The 21,532-nt window shown below is 32.2% G+C and overlaps 1 protein-coding gene across 1 annotated transcript in view; it reads left to right on the top strand.

Annotated features, from left to right (window-relative positions):
• The window catches only part of LOC114326405 (UMP-CMP kinase 2, mitochondrial), a 117,431-nt gene that overhangs the window by 79,098 nt on the left and 16,801 nt on the right, over positions 1–21,532 (top strand). The gene's annotated exons all lie outside the window — the stretch shown is intronic.

The raw sequence follows: 21,532 nt of genomic DNA, 5'->3' as shown, positions 1-21,532 counted from the left end.
GTCCTCACTCCATCGGGTTTTTCGTTTTTGTTTTCGACAGCTCCGTCTCGTTTATTCTTTAAGTGGCTTATTCACATATAGGGAAGTCAATGAGGGTATTTGGCTCCGAATTCCATCCTACTACATCGATTTATTTGATATTTTCACAGTAAGTAGGGAATAGCTCAAAAAACAAAGTCTACCCTATGCCGATGTGCGCTTTTATCTTGGGGTGGTTCCCACCCCTTCTCGGGGGTGAAAAATGTTTTGGTTAAAATAGCCACGGAAGAGGCTAGAGAACTTAATTGTACGCAAAAACTGTGCAATAATTATTTTTTGAAAACTCAATACCTTTTGAGTTATTCGTGGTTGAAAATTGGTCATTTTCATTGAAAAATGACACTTTTTCGGACGGATTTTTGTGAATACCTTAAAAATTATGCATCTAACAAAAAAACTATATAAAATATTTCTGTAGGTTATAAAAAAACAAAAAGATTCGTTCCTTCATAAATCTTCTAGTTAAAATACAAAGAGGGATATAGTAGGTGCTGCATGCTCAAATCGGTGTATTCAACTTGAAGTAACAGAGAAACTGTCGATTTTAGGTGTATAATGATACTAATATCTTTTGTAGTGCTTGAAAAGACCTTTAAAATGAGCAATACTAAATGTCGATTACATAACATTTAAACTACGCGAGATATTCTGCAGAAAAGTTGGTGACTAATGTATTTTAAGAAAAAATGAGAAGTATATTTAACCCCTCATCCATCAGAATTTGAATACATCGTTTTCCTTCTACAATACTTTTTATTATAATGTTATTTTTATGTTCAAAAAGTTGGACTGGATTAAAATGAATGGTTTTTGAAAAAAATAAGATCAAATTATAGAGCGCATTTTTAAATTTTCTTAAAAATCTTTTTTTCCTCCATATAACTCGAAAAAGATAAATACGAAAAAAAGATGCCACACAAAAATGTAGGGCTTTTTAAGAAAAAAATTTCCTTTTTATTTTTCATTATTGTATCTCTTATCATTTTCAAGTTACATGGAGAAAAAGGAAGATTTTTAAGAAAATTTAAAAATGCTCTCTATAATTTGATCTTTTTTTCAAAAACCATTCATTTTAAACCCGTCCAACTTTTTGAACATAGAAATAACACTATAGTAAAAGGTGCTGTGGAAGAAAAACGATGCATTTATATTTTGGTGGATGGGTATTAAAATTACTTCTCATTTTTTCTTAAAATACATTAGTTATCAATTTTGTTTGCAGCATATCTCGCTTAGCTTTAATGTAATGGACCTTTGCTCATTTTAAAGGTCTTTTCAAGCACTACAAAAGGTATTCGCAGCATTATACACCTAGAATCGACCGTTTCTCTGTTATTTCAAGTTTAATTTACCAATTTGAGAATGTACCAAAAAAAAACTATTTTGTATATACACCGTTCTTAGGCGTCGACGCCCTTCGGTAGGGATCTATGGGAGAGTATCACCGAGCCGCAAGCGCTTATCCCTTGCCGTACTGCTCCCTCATAGGTCGATCAGATGCCCGTATATTCCAGTCTAAACGCCAGATTCATATTTAGAATTTTATACTGACGCGTTAGCCTTTTTGTTTTTCCGATGGCCTGGCTTGGGCTTAAACTCTCGTACCTCACGGCGAAGTGAAGTGCGGGTCAGCCGCTAGTCGCACTGAGCTATCCGATCGACAAAAAAAAACTATTTTCACCTAGCATATCTCTTTTTGTATTAGAACAAGAAGATTTATGAACGCAAGTGTCTCTTTGTTTTTTATGACCTACAAAAATGTTTAATATAGTTTTTAAGGTATCCGCAAAAAACCATTCGGAAAGGTATTATGTTTCAATGAAAATGGCCAATTTTCAACCACGCATATCTCAAAAAGTATTGAGTTTTCAACAAAAATATTATAGAACATGGTTTTGGGTTCTCTAGCGAATTCTGTGGTAATTTTAACCAAGAAATTTTCCACTCCTAAGAAGGGGTCTTAGAATTAGGAGATAAGTAGAGACTATGCCCAAAATTTCATTAATATCCATGCAGTAGGATAGAATTCGGAGGTAATATCCTATTCTTGCTCCCATTTACTGGCGTAATACGCCATAACCCGCTTTCCTGCACGTTTTTGTACCTACATAATATGTCTGCCTTCAAAATAGCCTAAACGTTCTTCAACGCTTTTGGTCATCGTCCACGTTTCTCATGCGTAAGTGAGGACGGGGTTGATAAGAGGAGTATTAGCATGGGATGTTTATAAAAATACCCGAAATAACCAAAACACATCAAATATATTTTGGGTAATTTTTGAGCTATGATATAATATTGCATAGGACATAAATATATTGGATTAAGTTAGGTTATCAAAATCAAAATAGAAAACCAGTTAACTGATAAAGTTATTGTAATAGAACGAGGAGTACGACAGGGCTGTATTTTATCTTCACTGTTATTCAATATTTATCCTGAATGGGTATTTAAAGAAGTTTTAGATGGTTGTGCGAAAGGAATATTAATAAACGGTGAATGGTTGAATAACATTAGATATGCAGATGACACCATAGTTTTGTCGATAATCTGAATGATTTACAGATATTAACAAATCGCATAACAGAAGTCAGCAACAGATCCCATATAGCACACAACGTCCGATGGACGTCCATATAACGTACATTTAAAGTCCAAACGTCCATGGACCAAAACTGGACATACTATGTACGTCCATTACGCGACGTCCATTGGACGTTTGATTTCAACGTACATTGGACATCCATTTGTGGTCAATGGAGCTTTTACACAAAACGCGACTATTATTATCAGTAATTATATATAGCTTCTTGTTTTAATCAAAGCAATATTATTAGTAGAATACAAGAAGCTTCTAATAAATGTAGTCACATATTTTTTCATCATCGAATTAAAACACTAAACCACTAAAATTATTTTAATTAAACCTATATAATATTATATGATGATAAAACAATGGTAAACTTTTTCAGAATAACGGAGCTACATCGCGCATCGGTAATTATAGAACTTACAATAATTAGACACTACCAATTTAAATCTTAAATGCGCATTTTGTAACTGTTAAATTTCCCGCCAAACTAAATGAGAATCTTCTTGACAACGTTGTCGCTCTTCACGCTATCGGTCGTAAAAGGTAGCATTAGGCAGGTACTTTTAGGGGATTATCGCTGTTAATTGTTGTGGAATACTGAAGGAGGATTTATTTATGATAATTCACAGAATGGCAAACCCGCTTGCAATATACAACCGTACTGACTCTAAGTTCTAAGAAGTAAGAAATAATGTTTGGAATGAAACAGAACACTCAGAACAGAACAGAAATAAAACACTTTTAATGTGCATGCTTCATAGGGCGCCATTATCTGAATTTTGTCTTTATTAAGTTATTACATACAATATAATACATCCTGTGATATCTTTGTGTTTGCGCTCTTTATCGTGCAAGTGCAGTCGTGCATTAATTAAGTGCCTATAATAAAGTATACATAATAGAGTTATAATAAAGAGAAATAGAAAAGGTATTTTGTGTAATATTTTAAAGTATAAGTTTAGTATTATAAAAACTATTTCCTATACCTAAAGGCTTTTTGCTATGTATGTATTCAAAAAATGATGGACACTAGATTGCTTTCTGAAAAGTGCCCTACAAAAAGTCCATAAGACGTACATTGAATGTACATCAGATGTACATTGAATTTACATAAGATGTACACTGAAAGCTTCAACAACGTACACTGTACGTTTGTAGTGGACGTTCTATGGACGTCCAATTTTGTGAACTCTGGACGGATGTCCATTGTACCTTAGCGGGACGTCCATTGGACGTTCCAATGTACACAGATGTACGTCCATTGGATGTCCATAAAACGTACTAGTGCTATCTGGGATACGGACTAGCACTTAACATAAAGAAGACCAAATTTATGACAGTTAGTAAAAAAACAATATTAAACGCTCAACTTACAATCAACTAACAGAATATCGGAAGAGTCGAACACTAGACATAGACATATCTGGGCACTCAACAGAAATTAAACAGCGAATAATAAAAACAAAAGCAGCATTCTTTTTATAATGAGACCCATTTTCAACAGTCAAGACATATCATTAAAAAAATATCCTCTGTTGAAATTCAATATATTCAAAATTCTGCTCTATGGAATGGAAGCGTGGACACTAACTGTTGCACCTATGAATTGGCTCGAAGCTTTCTAAATTTGGTGTTATAAGCGCATCTCATGTATATCCTGGGTTGACCGAATTACTAATGTGAAAGTCCTGCATAGAATGGGGAAAGAGTGTGAAATTTTCATGACCATCACAACTAAAAAATTAGAATATCTAGCACATGTGATGGATGACAAATTAAAAACGTTACGGCCTTCTCCAACTGATTCTCCAAGGGAAGGTAAATAGTAAACGAGGACCGGAAAAAACGGAATTCCCGGAATTTACCAAAGTGGTATAACACCACTCCTAGGACTACCAGTGTACTGTTCCGTGCTACAGTAAACAAAGTCAAGATAGCCATGCTGATAGCCAACATCCGGAACGGATAGGCACTTTAAGAAGGGGAAGAAGAAGATATTGGATTAAATTTAATTGCAACACACTGTATCTTTTTCCACGGTTATTTTTATTAAGTATTATTAGGACCAGTAATCTTATTTTATATCGAATAACCAAATCCTCAATAGTTACAACCAGCCCTGTATTGTACAAGTTGTTTTAAGATTTCCTGTAAAGTCCTGCATACAACTGTGCTCCACTTATGGCCCTGTAACTACCTTAAACATTACTTTTAAGAGCATGTTTTGTCCCGCTTCAGAATGGTTATGGGTCTTTAAAAGTTTCTTTTGGCCCTCGTTTTGTCAACAAATCAGTTAATTAATTTACTTGTACTTTCTTATTCCCAGCACATACATTAGAGACAGTTTATTATCTCATTAAGCATATCCTTAAAATTCCTTCTGTTTTACTACTTCGCTATCAAATCCATCACTAATCTAACAAAAATATGCCTATAGATGCCAGAAAACCAAACTAAATTAATGATTTCTGAAGTAAATCAGGTTTGCATACTATTCTATTTCAATTAGTAATTGCAGAAATTAACAGACGTATAATATATTTGACTAGCAAGTAAAACATACTATGGAATAAAGAAACTTTTAACATTAAAAATAGTCACAAAAACAACGAAAATATTGATGTATAGATAGTCCATATGGTGAGACCGCTCCCGTCTGGAAAACTTCTGATTAGGTTCATTTGTGGATTCCTATTCAAAAATGTCCCCTTTAAACAAATCTAAAGGGTACCGGGCGGAATTTTTGGGCAGAGATTGTTTAAACAATTTTTTTAAACAAATACAAAATATCACGATTTTTTGCTCTGAAACATATATTTTTAGGTTTTGGGTTATTCTAAACAAGAAAGGTATCTTGTAAATTTTCTCAAAAATGAATAGCTTTCGTGTTATAGGCGATTGAAAATCTGGAAAATGCGAAAATAAACATTTTCGAGGCTTAAAAACTCATATTTTAATTAGTATTTTTGAGGTTTTGAGTAATTTAAACCGTTGTTTTTTAATTGTTAAATATGCATGTCCATCCGACATTTTTGCTGGTGCGGCGCGCTCTATTTCAAAAATCTCCAATCTTCCTCCGAAAAATATTTTTTCTAGATTCTTTTGGATATTCTAAATAAAATAAGAATCTTGACATTTTTCTCAAAACTTAGTAGTTTAAAGTTATAAGCGATTTAATATCTGAAAAATGCCAAAAAACGCGTTTTTGGATGTTAAATTGCTTATAACTTTAAAACTGTTAACTTTTGAGAAAAATGTCGAGAGACTTATTTTATTTAGAATGCCCCACGGAATCGAGAAAAAATATTTTTCGGACGAAAAACAGTTAGAGATTTTTTAAATAGAGCGCGCCGCACCGGCAAAAAAATCGGATGGACATGCATATTTAAAAATTAAAAAACAACGGTTTAGATTAAGGTTAGACGCAATCACTACAGAATCTTACAACAGAATGTTTAAACTTCAATTTAAGTATCTGGTAACCTCAAAAATGCTAATGTAAATACGAGTTTTTAGGCCTCGAAAATGCGTATTTTCGCATTTTTCAGATTTTAAATCGCCTATAACTCGAAAACTATCAGTTTTTAAGAAAAATTGCAAGATACCTTTCTTGTTTACAATGACCCAAAAATCTAAAAATATATGTTTCAGAGCAAAAAAAACGTGATCTTTTGTATTTGTTTAAAAAAATTGTTTAAACAATTTCTGCCCAAAAATTCCGCCCGGCACCCTTCAGATTTGTTTAAAGGGGACATTTTTAAATAGGAATAAACAAAGAAACCGAATCAGAAATTTTTCCAGACGGGAGCGGTCTCACCACATGAACTAAGAATTCTTATCAAATAGTCTATTCGCAACATACGGGGTCCGTGGGAAATTCTAGCTCGCCGTGATTTGATGGTGGTATTATAGTTTTTTTTTTGGGTCGCTGAATCCAATGGAAGTGGTCTGGAAGCCAAATTATGATGCGTTTAATTGTTATTGACAAATTATGGTAAAATTAGGTATTTTTCAGGAATTATTAGAAGCCTTGTAAATAAGTTAATAGTTTTAAGGTCTTCACTGATGTATTTTTGGTCGCTTAATCGAATGTGACTAGTCGCGATTGAGAAATGAATAACCATTTTCAAAACAAAATAATTGTTTATTTTCCGAAATAATGCGCTATCTACAGTAAGTTTTCATCTTTTTCGTAGCATTTTTATACGCTAAATCGATTGCCACTAGTTGGGACAGCTTAAACCACGTTCCGACTTTGTTATGAATAAATTATTGCAAAAATGACGTTTATAGTACGTTTACTCACGGTTTTTGATCTAAATTTTAAAAGACCACTTGGATTGACATGAAATTTGGCACACACGTAGCTAACATGTCAAACAAAAGAAGTGATATTGTGTTAATGTGTGCTTTTACCCTGAGGATGAATTTAACCCCTTTTCGGGACTGAAAAAAGAAAATTTTAAAATTAGTTCGGAAGTTAATAAAATGATTAATTTTAAGGAAATTTTTTTTCTATACAGGTTTTCACTAAGTCAATTCTTTTCGAGTTATTTGAAAGTAAAAATGTTAATTTTTCAACAAAAAACCCACGTTTTTAGACCGTTTTTCGCAAATAACTCAAAAGTATTTTTTCAAAAAAAAATTTTCTTAGCAAAAATGTAGACTATTAAAAAGTGAAAAAAAGGTGTATGTGTGAGGAATATGAACATCAGGTTCATATTCGTCAAATTCCAAATCGAATATTTCAACATAAAGTAACCAAAAAATGGAGCGCTTTTTGAGGAAAACTCGTTACAACTTTTATAAAGCATTTAAAAAACTTTATTTTTGTTTTTCTAAAAAGTATCTAGTTGTGGTGTTCCTTTCTGCATAATATTATTATTATTGTTTTCATTATCTCATTCTCTCATATGTCATTGTCATGTCATTGTCATATCATTGTGTCACAGTTTTTCAATCATAATGTATGTACAATTTTAGTTTATTAAAACCTTTAATTCTCAAGGTTTTCATTATTACAATTTAATAAACTAAAATTTATTCAACAATGGATAAACTACTCAAGCCTGATCAACTAGACATCGATTCCAATTCAACAAATGCAACACAACTCTGGACACACTGGAAGACAACTTTTCAAAACTTTCTAGAAGCAGCTAATGTATCTGAACGCAAAGTAAACTGAATTGATTGGTGAATTATGTAAATCCTGTAGTATATGAAGCTATAAGTGAATGTACCACCTTCACTGATGCAACTGTTACCTTAGAAAAACTATACATAAAAGAAAAAGTGAAATATTTGCCCGCCACACCTTATCCAAACGAAAACAACAAGTGGGTGAATCCATTGATCAATAATTACTAATGTTAAAACACTTAAGTAAGGATTGCAATTTTCAAACAGTGTCTGCTGATAGAAATAAAGACGATTACATCAGGGACTCTTTTATTCGATGTTTAAGTGCTTCAAATGTTAGGCAAAGACTACTTGAAAGCGCCACTTTAACATTAGATCAAGAGTATAATTCAGCCAGATCTTTAGAAATGGCCCAATAACACTCAGATTCATATATTATGTCAAATTCTATTGTAAGTTCTATTACTACTGATAACACCCTTCAGAATACTGCACAGGAAACTGATCAAAACAACTCGACTAGCGCAGCTACCTTTCCAAAATGCTGGCTTTGTGGAAAAAATCGTCATCCTAGAGATAGATGTCCTGCTAAAAATCACCAATGCTCTTGAGGTAAATTCGGGCATTTTGAATAATTCTGTAGAAGTAAGAATCAAAAACAAAAATCACATGTTCCTAACAAGACATCTGCTGCTTTAGTTGGAATGCTATCTGCTGCTTCTCCGTCCTCTTTATCAAAAGCTATAATAAAAATCCATGTAAATAATTCTGAGGTTGAAGCTCTAGTAGATACTGGTAGTACAGACAGTTACATTTCAAACAGTATTGTCATTCAAAATCAAATAGAAATATTCCCTACAAATTTAAATGTACAAATAGCTTCCTCATCTTTAAACTCTACAGTTTGCGGGTTTTGCATCGTCAACCTAAAAATATCTTAACATACCTATCAAAATTTTAAACTTTGTGTCCTAGAAAACCTATGCTCAGATGTTATAATTGGCCATGATATCCTTAATAAACATTCTGGAGTGCAGTTTATTTTTGATGGTAAGAAACCTCCAATTTCAATCTGTAATTTAACAACAGCAATTGTAAAACCAAATCCACTCTTTGCCCATTTAACAGGAAACTGCAAACCTATCGCCATAAAATCAAGACACTATTCCTTTGAAGATTCCAAATTCATAGACACTGAAATTCAAAAATTATTGAACGAAAATATTATTGAAGCAAGCAATTCTCCATGGAGAGCACAAGTACTAGTTACTAGTAATACAAATCGTAAGAAACGTATGGTTGTCGATCATTCTTTAACTATTAATAAATTTACTGAACTAGATGCCTACCCTTTACCAAATCTCGAAATTTTAGTAAATAAAATTTCTCAATATGAATACTTTAGTTCAATCGATTTACGAAGTGTTTATCACCAAATTCCCATACTAGAACACGAGAAAATCTATACCGGATTTGAAGCATGTGGCAACCTCTACCAATTTACAAGAATTCCATTTGGCGTCACCAATGGAGTAGCATGTTTTCAAAGAACGATTAACAACATAATAGAGAACGAGAGATTAACAGATGCATTTGCATTCCTAGATGATGTCACTATTTGTGGAACAACAAAAGAACAACATGACAAGAATCTACAAAACTTTATGGAAATCGCAAGGAAATATAAGTTAATTTTAAACGATTAAAAATCAAAATTCTGCATGACTCAAATTAATATACTTGGATATACTATTGAAAAGAAAACTATAAAACCAGATGTTGAAAGACTGCAACCCTTTATCAATTTACCAGTACCAACAAATATCACTTCATTAAGAATTTTCGAAAAAGTATCTAGTATCAAAAATAAGCAAGTTATGCTCAAAATTAAGTTGGTTCCTTTTTTTATAAAAAAAAAACGGGAAAATCACCCCCTAATTAGAATCTCAAATGAAATTAATCGTTATCGCTTTACAAGTTGCTTTACTTATGTTGTATTTATATGATCTGTAAGTTTCATCATTCTGAAAGTGCTTTAGTGCAGTCACTGAAGGTGAATAGGAGCTATTACCTCCGATTTCGTTGAACCTCCATTGATTTGCACGAAAATTGGTGAGTGGTTAGAGGATATCTCAAGGAACAAAGATGACATGGTGCCAACTTGCGCTTTTACCCTGGGGGTGGATGCCACCCCTCCTCGGGGGTGAAAATTATTTTATAAAAAATAACCCCACAATTCGATAGAGCGACAAATTATAAGTAAAATTTGTTATATAAAGTTATTAAAATAAATCAAAACTTTTTGAGTTATTAAAGATCAAAAATTTTAATTTTTCGTGAGAAAAATGCATATTTTTAACCAATTTTTCATAAATAACTCAAAAACTATAAGTTTTTACAAAAAAGTTATTATTGTCAAAATTGAGGCTAATAAAAAATCAAATAAATTCCTTACTAGAAAAACCTTTCAATGTTAATTGAAAGTGAGTTATAGGTAATTGAATGTATATTTCTTACGTCGAGTACCCAAATCTAAGTATTCAAGCTTAAATACCGGGAAAATGATGCATTTTATAACATAAACTTATTAAACATTTGTCAAAGCTAATTGAAATATCTATCAAATAAGTGCTCGAACAAGTTGATAGCATTAAATTTTATGCACCAAAAATGTTTCAAAATGTACCTTTTAAAAAATTTTCTAAAAAATGTTATTGTTTTTTTGTAAATAACTTCGTTCAATTTTAAAGCAGCAAGTTCATCTAAAAACTGGTTAAAATTTTATTCCAAGAGCTATTAAAAAACGTCAAAATAGTCATTTATACCTCTTACTGTTTTAAAAATAAAAGGTTAAATGGCCCCGGTTACATGGTTCTCGCAGCAGAATTGAAACTTTAAACGTTTCTGTCTCGGTTATTTTGTACTCTACGAAAATAGTAAAATGGGTATAGTATTTGTTACAGAAAATACTAAAATTTACTTATTTATCATTTTTTACGTATATTGAGTATTTTTGGAGTTATTATCAAAAGAAAATGAAAAGTACGATAATTCTAAAAATTCTGATTTTTTTAAATTATACCTTTTTTTAAAAAATATGCATTCTAAACCGGTCAAATTTGTTGAAATAATTAACTATGATAACATAAAGAAATTCTTGTGAGGATTACTACAAATTTTAATTTTTGCGGAAATGACGTATGTTTAGTTTATAACTTTTTCCTAAATAAATCGAAAGGGTTCTCTTATTTTCATCATAACTTGCTTAATTTTGATGCTATTAACTTCTACTGAAGCTCATTTGATAGGTATTCCGAAGTACTTTGACAAGTGTTCAACAAGTATATTCTACAAAATGCATCGTTTTCCCGTTATGTAAGCTTGAATATTTAGATTTCAGTACTCGTCGAAAAAAATATACATTCAATTACCCATAACTCACTTTAAAATAACATTAGTTTAGTTCTTTAAGTAGGGAGTGTATTACATTTTTTATTATCTTTAATTTTGGTGATAATAGCTTTTTTACAAAACTTATAGTTTTTGAGTAATACGTGAAAAACAGCTTTAAAACATGCATTTTTTTAAGAAAAAATAAAATCTTTGATATTTAATAATTCAAAAAGTATTGATTTATGTCAATAACTTTATATAACAAATTTGGCTTAGAAGTTGCCCCTCTATCGATTTCTGGTATTATTTTTAATAAAAAAATTTCAGCCCCGAGAAGGGGTGGCAACCACCCCCAGGGTAAAAGCGCAAGTTAACATCATGTCACCTTTGTTCCTTGAAGTATCTTCTAACTACTTACCAATTTTCATGATAATCTATGAAGGTTCAACGAAATCGGAGGTGAAAACCTTCAGTGACTCCACTACTTATAAAACCACCAAAAACGTGATTTTTTGTTGAAGCATTAACATATTCATTCGCAAATAACGCGAAAAGTATTGACTTAGTGAAAAAACTGTATAGAACAAAACTTGCTTAGAATTAATCAGTTTATACACTTCCGGATTTATTTTAAAGGTTTATTTTTTCACCCCCGAAAAGGGGTGAAACTCACTCCCAGGGTAAAAGCACACATCGGCATAATATCACTTGTTTTTTTTAACACGCTAGCTACGTGTATGCCAAATTTCATGTCAATCCAAGTGTTTTTTTAAGTGTTGTAAAATGTAAACAATTGGTCAAATAAATTCTAAGCTAATGTAAATATAATTTCAAATTGCGATATTATGGTATTACATAAACCATAAAAAATTCTATTAAATAACATATTTTTTTAATATTTAAATATATATAAAACAAAATAACCACTTACCTTTATTTGCAGTTAATCAGTACAAAAATCACACATCTAAAATAGAAAATTATTTTAAATTGATAAATTTGAAGCCATTATTCATACGAAAGTGTTAAAACATAGTAATAATCTTCTAATTGTTACAAATTAGAATCGTTTTTTGATTGTGACCAAAACAAAAATGTTAGGAAATATCACAAAAATGGTAGGAATTAAAATGTTAAATCAGTTGTGGAAGAATTTCAAAGACATAATTATTATAAATTCAGAAAACTATGTATTTAAGACAATAAAAGAAAAACAAATAAAGAATAAATAATGAACGGAATGAAAAAAATAGAAATAAAAATAGAGTAATCAAAAAAATGTCATAGTAAATATTGAAAACAAATAAGAGTAAATAGTAGAGAAGAGTAAATATAGAAATAATATAAAAATGTATTACAAATAATGTAAAACAACGCTGGACGGAAGGGCCGCCCGAGAACTTTATCGTACCGATCTATTATCGTTATCGTACTAGATACTGGCATTCTATAAAAATAACAAAGTTACTCGTTATTGTGATATTTTAGAAACACCTTGTATACTTGAAAATATTTTATGGTTCTACGCATCATTAATTCCCGCATTTGAGAAAATGTTCGGGGACACACTATAGATTATTGCATAAACCAATAGAATATTAGTCATACTTTCATTTCAAATTAGTCCATTTTTCTGAGAAATTAATAGCTTACAATATTTGCATTTTACTGCATGGATTGTAATGAAATTTTGGGAGTAGCCCAAAGCCCAATCTCCTAATTCAAAGTCTATCCTATATACTATGGCGCTTTTATCATGGGGGCGGTTCTCACCACTTCTCGGGGATAGAACATTTTTATTTGCGAATTGCATGGAGCAAAAGGAAGAATTTTAAGAAAATTTAAAAATGCGCCCTATAATTTGATCTTATTTTTTTCACCCGTCCAACTTTTTTAAAGTAGAAATAACACTATATTAAGAGGTATTGCAAAAGAAAAACAATGCATTTAAATTTTGGTGAATGAGGGGTTAAATGTATGTACTTCTCATTTTTCCTTAAAGTACATTAGTCATATATTTTTTTGCACCATATCTCGCTTAGTTTGAATGTAACCGACATTTAACAGTGCTCGTTTTAAAGGCCTTTTCAAACACTACAAAAGCATGAGCATTTTGAGCATGCACCAAAAACCAAACTCTTTTTACCTACCATATCTCTTTTTGTATTATAAATAGAAAATTTACGAAGGAACGAATCTCTTTGTTATTTATAATTAAAAAAAAAATTTATGTAGTGGTTTTAGTTTGATGCATAGTTTTTAAGGTATTCACAAAAAACCGTCCGAAAACGTGTCATTTTTAAATGAAAATGGCCAATTTTTAACTGCGCATAACTCAAAAAGTATTGAGTTCTCAAAAAAAAGTATAGATCAGTTTTTGCTTAAAAATAGGTTCTCTAGCCACCTCCATGCCTATTTTGACCAATAAATTTTCCACACCCTTGAAGGGGTTTTGCTGCCACATATTACATTCACTTCAAACCCTGAAGAGGACTAAATCCTAAACGGGGACACTCATTGAAAGCATTTCTACATAGCAATTTATTCTATACACGCGAATCAAACAATGAGAAGAAAAGAAGAAGGGGTGGGAATTTCCCCAAGATAAAAGCGCCATAGTATATAGGGTAGATTTCGTTTCTTGAGCTATTCCCTACTTACTGTGAAAATATCAAGTACATCGATGTAGTAGGATGGAATTCGGAGCCAAATACCCTCATTGACTGCCCTATAATAATGCTCTGCTATGATCGCGTGAGAGGGGACACACACAAGATTCTAGCAAAATTTCAATTTTCTGTAACTTTTCGAGTTTTTAAGTTACAGCAACGAGTTTTATGTCATTGGAGAGATAATTTTACATTATTTCAAAATGTGTAAAAATATACAGGGCGTATGTAAAAAATTAAGATTTATTTTTCATTTCCGGTTAAACCGGAAGCCATATTGTAGGTAAAATTTATTGTGCTAATAGATAACAAAATACTGTATATGTCTGCCAAATTTCAAATTTTAGTTTCTATTAGAGAGGTAGTTACGGGCACTCGAATATTTTTTTATAAAAAATTCATAACTCCCCTCCTATGAGGAGTTAAGAAACCTGACCAATGTTATTCAATTTACCGATAGGATATCAAAAATATATCAAAAAATAAACAAATTCCTTGGAGTCATTTTTGAGAAAATTTATTTCAAATTTATGTCAAATTTTGACCCCTTAAATATAGGCCACCCATAACTTTTTCTGAAAAACGATAACATTCTTGTTATAGCCCCATCTTTAGGCTATATAAATGTTTTTTCAAATTAAATTTCTCTTAAACAAGTTTTTAGATTGGTAGGGAAATGTATCGGGTGGGCGGTCGGCCATGCTGGCCGCCATTTTGGATTAGGAAATGTTAAATTCCGTATTTCTATTTACCTATCGATGAGCTAACTTTAAGTTAAATTTCATTAGTTTCGGTCAAAATTTGCAAAAATGGGCCCCAAATAACCCCCCTATTTCGGCCCCCCTTTAAGAGGTTTTTTTCAAAAGCTTAGTTTCTCGACAAAATTCTCTTAAACTTACTCATACCGAATTTCATCGAAATCGGTCCAGTAGTTTTTGCTGGGCGGTGGCGACATACGTACGTACATACGTACATACTTCCGACATGTTTTTTTTATTTGCTTTTTAGACTCAGGGGGACTCAAAACGTCGAAAAAAAGTGAAATCTGAAAAAAAAATTTTTGCACGATCCTATAACTTTATCTATTATACTCATACTGCGTATATAGTACGATAAAGTAAAACACGAAAGAAATCAAAGTCGTCAAACAATTAAGTAGGTACCTAATTATAACAGCCAACAATTTGGCAACAAATTCGCATTATTTTGCAATATTTAAATTTTTGTTTCCGTTTTAACAATATTAATAAAATAAACCTTTTTTATAAGCTCCGAGTAGAATTACTGGAACTTCCTTATTTTTTTTACTTATATTGTTGAAAAAAAAAATTTGAAGTAAACAAATAAAATAACTTTTTAAGATATTTCTTTAAACTTTGAAATTTTAAGCATATTTTAAGCACCAAAAGACCCAACATTCAATGTAGTATGAAGGTTCTAAGTTCACTTTCAAAAAGAGTAGTTGTCTTCGTTTATGAAAAACCGAAATTTCTGACTTACTTTGCAATTTTAAAAGCAACAAATTAGGATATATGGAAACATTCTTCCTTAACCCCTAACAATTCTTCCTGAAACTTGTTTATAGGAATAGGAATAAGAAATCATTAAAGTATCATGCGGCACAAAAGTAAGAGTAACTAGAATAAAATAAGACGTAAGAGCGTAGGCGCAAAATTCCAAGCAAATGCATTTTAAATGCATTAATTTTTTCGAATCCTGAAACAATTAATAATTATTTTTGAAAAATTTAAACGCAGAATAAATGATTACATTATTATTGAGTTCCAGAAGTCCCTAAAAAGTTCTATAATGTTTATTTTAATAAATAAGGGGGTGAAAAGGAGAGAAAATTGAGTGTGATTTTTAATTTCAAATAGTTCATTCAAAAGAAACTTACAATTTATTCTATGGGACTTTCGGCCCTCGGTAATAATGTAATCTTTCATTCTGCGTTTAAATTTTTCAAAAATATGTATGTATTAGTTTTCTCAGGATTCGAATAAACGAATGCATTTAAAAAGCATTGCCCCGAAATTTTGTACCTGAATGAAGGACGGGAATCAAACAAAAGAGACAATATTGTTTAGCGTCGTTCAAAAACAACAAAACTAACAAAAAATAGTGAATCATGTAATCCAAAGGCAGACATTAGATATAGTATAGTATAGTTGATCCAAAAAATGGCATAACCCAGACATCCAAAGTGAAAGTTATCCTTCAACACCAAATTGTTCTATATGGTCCACACAATATCCAGAAAAAAGTCATGCCATTTTGAGCGTCGGTTTTGGGGGGAGAGGGGGGAGAAATCGGTAAATTCGTAGTTTTTTAAGTTTTTCGGCAATATTTCTAAAACTATGCGGTTTAGCATGAACAACCTTCTATACAAAATTGTTCTACATTAAATTTTAAATAAAAAAGGCCCTATGCATAATCTTTCTAAAATGAATGGTTCCAAAGTTACGGAGGTAGTATAGTATAACTGGTCCAAAAAAAGGCCTAACCCAAACATTCAAAGTAAAAGTTTTCCTGCAACACCAAAATGTTCTATATGGTCCACATATTGTTCCGTAAAAAGTTACACCATTTTGAGCGTCCGGTTTGGGAGGGAGATGGGAGAGAAGCCGGTAAATTAGTAGTTTTTTTAAGTTCTTCGCCAATATTTCTAAAACTATGCGGTTTAGCATGAACAACCCTCTATACAAAATTGTTCTACATTAGATTTTAAATAAAAAATGCCCTATGCATAATCTTTCTAAAATGAATGGTTCCAAAGTTACGGAGGTAGTATTATATAACTGGTCCAAAAAAAGGCCTAACCCAAACATCCAAAGTAAAAGTTTTCCTCCAACACCAAAATGTTCTATATGGTCCACATATTGTTCAGTAAAAAGTTACACCATTTTGAGCGTCCGGTTTGGGAGGGAGATGGGAGAGAAGCCGGTAAATTAGTAGTTTTTTAAAGTTTTTCGTCAATATTTCTAAAACTAGGCTTTAGCGTAAGGAATGTTCTATAAAAATATGTTCTACATAAAATTTAAAATAACAAAGGTTCTATACATAATTGTTATAAAATCAACGTTCCAGAGTTACGGAGGCTGAAAAGTGGAGGTTTTCGATACTTTTTATATTTTTTGGGCAATATTTATGATTTAACTATACCAAAAACCCAGACATCCAAAGTGAAAGTTATCCTTCAACACCAAATTGTTCTATATGGTCCACATAATGTTCAGAAAAAAGTCACACCATTTTGAGAGTCGGGTTTGGGGGGGAGAGGGGGGAGAATTCGGTAAATATAAAAAGTATCGAAAACCTCCACTTTTCACCCTCCGTAACTCTGGAACCGTTGATTTTATAACAATTATGTATAGAACCTTTGTTGTTTTAAATTTTATGTAGAATATTTTTTTATAGAACATTCCTTACGCTAAAGCATATTTTTAGAAATATTGACGAAAAACTTAAAAAAACTACTAATTTACCGATTTCTCCCCCATCTCCCTCCCAAGCCGGACGCTCAAAATGGTGTAACTTTTTACTGAACAATATGTGGACCATATAGAACAATTTGGTGTTGAAGGAAAACTTTTACTTTGGATGTCTGGGTTAGGCCTTTTTTTGGACCAAATTATACTATACTACCTCCGTAACTTTGGAACCGTTTATTTTAGAAGGGTTATGCATAGAGCCTTTTTTATTTCAAATTTAATGTAGAACAATTTTGTATAAAGGGTTGTTCATGCTAAACCGCTTAGTTTTAGAAATATTGACGAAAAACGTAAAAAACTAGGAATTTGCAGATTTCTCCCCCCTCTCCCCCCAAACCCGACGCTCAAAATGGTGTGACTTTTTTCTGAACATTATGTGGACCGTATAGAACAATTTGGTGTTGGAAGATAACTTTCACTTTGGATGTCTGGGTTTGGGTCTAACTATACCATACTAATAATCAAAACAGTGTACAGCAAACAAGTTCTCAAATTGCTACAAAAATGAGAATTGTTTTCATTTCTTTCTGACAAGAATCAAGCAAGGTACCTATACTAATTTACAATCAAAATGTAGTAGAAATAAACAAACCAAGATACATTAATGTTGTTCGGAAGCTATTTTCTTGTGGCATTTTTATAATCAAGTATATTCAAATGGGAAATTTGTTATGAGTAATTTATGTATATTCAAATGAGTATTATTTTGTATTTTGACAACGACACCCGACTTGGGCGTCGAAACGTTAATAAAATCATTTTTAGGTAAAATTGTGGCTTATTTCCCATTTGAATACACTTAAAGATACATTAAATGCTACTAGGGACACTCTCGGATCATAATTTACAATGTATAAACATTGGAAATCATGATTTGGGATTTACAATTTACATAATATTGTAAATTGTAAATTATGATTCGGGAGTGCTCCTAGTAGCATTTAAAGTGTATTGGTTTGTTTATTTCTACAGCATATTGATTGCAAATTTAGTACCTATAAATGCACCATTCCATGTTTCAGGAACATAACATCTAACAATGACCTACCATAATTTGCAAAATACACATTTAAAAACGTTAATTACTGCACAATATTCAAAAATTCAACACCGAGACGCCATTACCAAAACTACAAACCGTCCTGCCGCATGCCGTGACAAACGTAATGTACATAGATACCTAAATTACTGATACTGGCCTCCTAAACTCTATTAGAATCGTTTCTAATTAGAAAACAGAGTATCTGATTACAAAAAAATTAACATTTCATTGCTTTTTAATATAGTAGAATACAAGAACATAAGGAAATCAATGGGAACTAAATAAAGTATTAAAAACGAAGGCCTTAAAACTAGAAATATGGAAGAAATCTAATAGTTAGAATATAGGAAACAGAATAAATGTCCAAGGACTGGAAAGAAGGCAGAATTATACCAATATTTCAGAAAGGAGAAGTAACAAACTGTAACAACTATAGAGGAATATCTCTACTGAGTACAACATATAAAATTCTAACACACCTCATCAAACCAAAACTCACTCAATTCACAAAGAAAAAAATTGAAGACTACCAGGAAGGGTTCACACAAGGCAGATCCACTACAGATGCGATCCACATAGTTACACAAATAATCGAAAAATGCCACGAACACAACATAGAACTCCACATCCTCTTCGTAGACTTCAGACAAGCCTTTTACTGTATTTGAAGAAATAAATTATTTATTGAAATGAAAAATCAAGATATACCAGCAAAATTAATCAGATCAACAAAAATGACCATGGATGGATCTCGAGCTAAAATAACAACAGAAGAAGGTAGCACAAAATCAATTGCAACAGATACAGGAGTGCGACATGTCGATTCCTTGTCAACCACATTATTCAAGATAGCAGTAGAAGGAACAGTCAAGGCCAGCAAAATTAAAGGAACTATAGCACACGCCTCAACACAAATAGTTGCATATGCAGATGATTTAGTTCTTATGGGAAGAGACAAGGAAAGATTAAAAGAAGTAGTAACAATCCTGGCAAAAAAAGCACGGAAAAGAGGTCTAGAAATTAACGAAGGCAAAACAAAATATCTACTTTGCTCTAGAAGAGAAGATAACAGGATGAGAGAAATCAAAATAGAAAACTACACTTTTGAAAGAGTCCAACAATTTAAATATTTGGGAGTAACAGTGAATGGCCAAAACAAGAGAAGTGAAAAAGTAACGGAACGAATACTTCTTCTTCTTGTGCCACTCCTATCGGAGATTTGAAATCATCAAGGCTACCCTGACCTTATTTACAGCTGACCTAAAAAGTTCATTAGTGATGCAGCCAAACCACTCTCTCAAATTCCGCAACCATGACATTCTTCTACGGCCTGGATTCCGTTTTCCTTCTATTTTTCCTTGCATTAAATTTTGAAGTAATGCGTATTTATAACCTCTCATCAGGTGACCCAAATACTCGAGTTTTCTTCGTTTCATCGTTAACAAAATTTCTGGGTCTCTTCCTATCCTTCTTATTACTTCAAGGTTTGTGATTCTATCAACCCAACTTATCTTCAGCATTCGACGGTAGCACCACATCTCGAAATTTTCAATATTTTTATGTTGTTCTGTTTGAGAGTCCAGACCTCTACATCGTATAATAGCGTGTTAAATACGTAGCCTCTTAGCATTCTTAATCGTAGAGGGATGCTTATATCTCTGTTGTAGAAGAATTTTCTCATCTTTATGAAGGTGACCCTGGCAATTTCGATACGTCTTTTTGTTTCATTGTTTTGGTCTCCAGTTTCGTTTATTAAAGTTCCCAAGTATTTGAAACTTGATACTTTTTCAATTTGAATGCCGTTTATACTAATATATATGTGCTGATTGTGTCATGATTTTACTGAAGACCATATGAGGCACTCAGAGCAACAGTGGCCTAACCCAAAATCCAAAATTGTGCCAAAATTGAATCCAAAATTTTATTACAATAAAGTTATCCCTTATTTAAGTATTTTCAGATACAGTGTGGCTTAAGCAACCAATGCTTGAGCCATTCTGCATCTGAAAATATTTAAATAAGGGATATCTTGAATGTAATAAAAGCGTTTTGGTAAAATTCTGGGTTGTGGGTTAGGCCACTGTTGCTCTGAGCGCCTGATAATATACTTGGTTTTTTTTATATTAATGTTTATACCATAATTGTTGCAAGCAATATTTATGTTTGTAAGTACCTAATCGTTGTAATTCTTCTACTCTTCTTGTAACTAACACAGTGTCGTCCGCATAACGAATATTATTCACATAACGAATACTAGCACGCAACAAAACATATTGGAGATATCATAGGCTTATGAAGGACAAGAACTTATCCAGAAATACAAAACTGAAAATATACAGAGTTGCAATCAGGCCAGTAATTACGCAAGTAGCTGAGACAATGTGCCTCACGGAGAAAGATGAAGAAAAATTGAGAATATTCGAAAGGAAAATTCTCAGACGGATTATGGGCACGAAAAGAATGGACAATGGAGAAATGAGAAGAAGAATGAACCATGAACTAAGAGACATAATGAAAGGAGAAGATATAGTTAGATTTATTAAAGCACAGAGGCTGAGATGGCTGGGACACATAGAGAGAAGGAAAAACGACCTACTGATTAAGAAGAAACTGAAAGACCAAGGGGAAGACCCAGAGAGAGATGGGAGGACCAGGTCATGAGAGATGTCAACATTCTGGAAGTGAGAAACTGGAGGGAACTATGCACATATCGAAATTAGTAGAAGAAAATTGTAACTAAAGCCAAGTCAAAGAACAAACTTTGACAACATACAAGTGGAATGCGGAGTGATTCACCGCAATAATCGAACCAGAGAGCTCTAAGTAAGAGCATCAAACATTCCACCCGGAATGAAAAGCCCTGATGATGGTGATGATGATGATGATGGAAGAAACAAAATCGGTCTTTATTATAGCGTTGTTCAAGAAAAAATTAGGAAAAAAGAATGATGAAACATATTAATTTGATTCAAAGATAAAGGTTACCATAATAAAATAATAGCATACAGTACCTACAATAAGTACGTTCTTTAACGGTAAAATATTACAAAACCTCTAAATTTTAAAGAGCCTCTTGGATTGACGTGAAATTTGGCATACACATAGCTAACAAGTCAAAGAAAAAAGTGATGTTGTGCCGATGTGTGCTTTTGCCCTGGGGTGAGTT

The sequence above is a fragment of the Diabrotica virgifera genome, chromosome 4, assembly GCF_917563875.1.
Source record: "Diabrotica virgifera virgifera chromosome 4, PGI_DIABVI_V3a".
Taxonomy (NCBI): domain Eukaryota; kingdom Metazoa; phylum Arthropoda; class Insecta; order Coleoptera; family Chrysomelidae; genus Diabrotica; species Diabrotica virgifera.
Note: the sequence above shows the minus strand (reverse complement) of the source record. Positions and strands in the feature narration are given on the sequence as shown.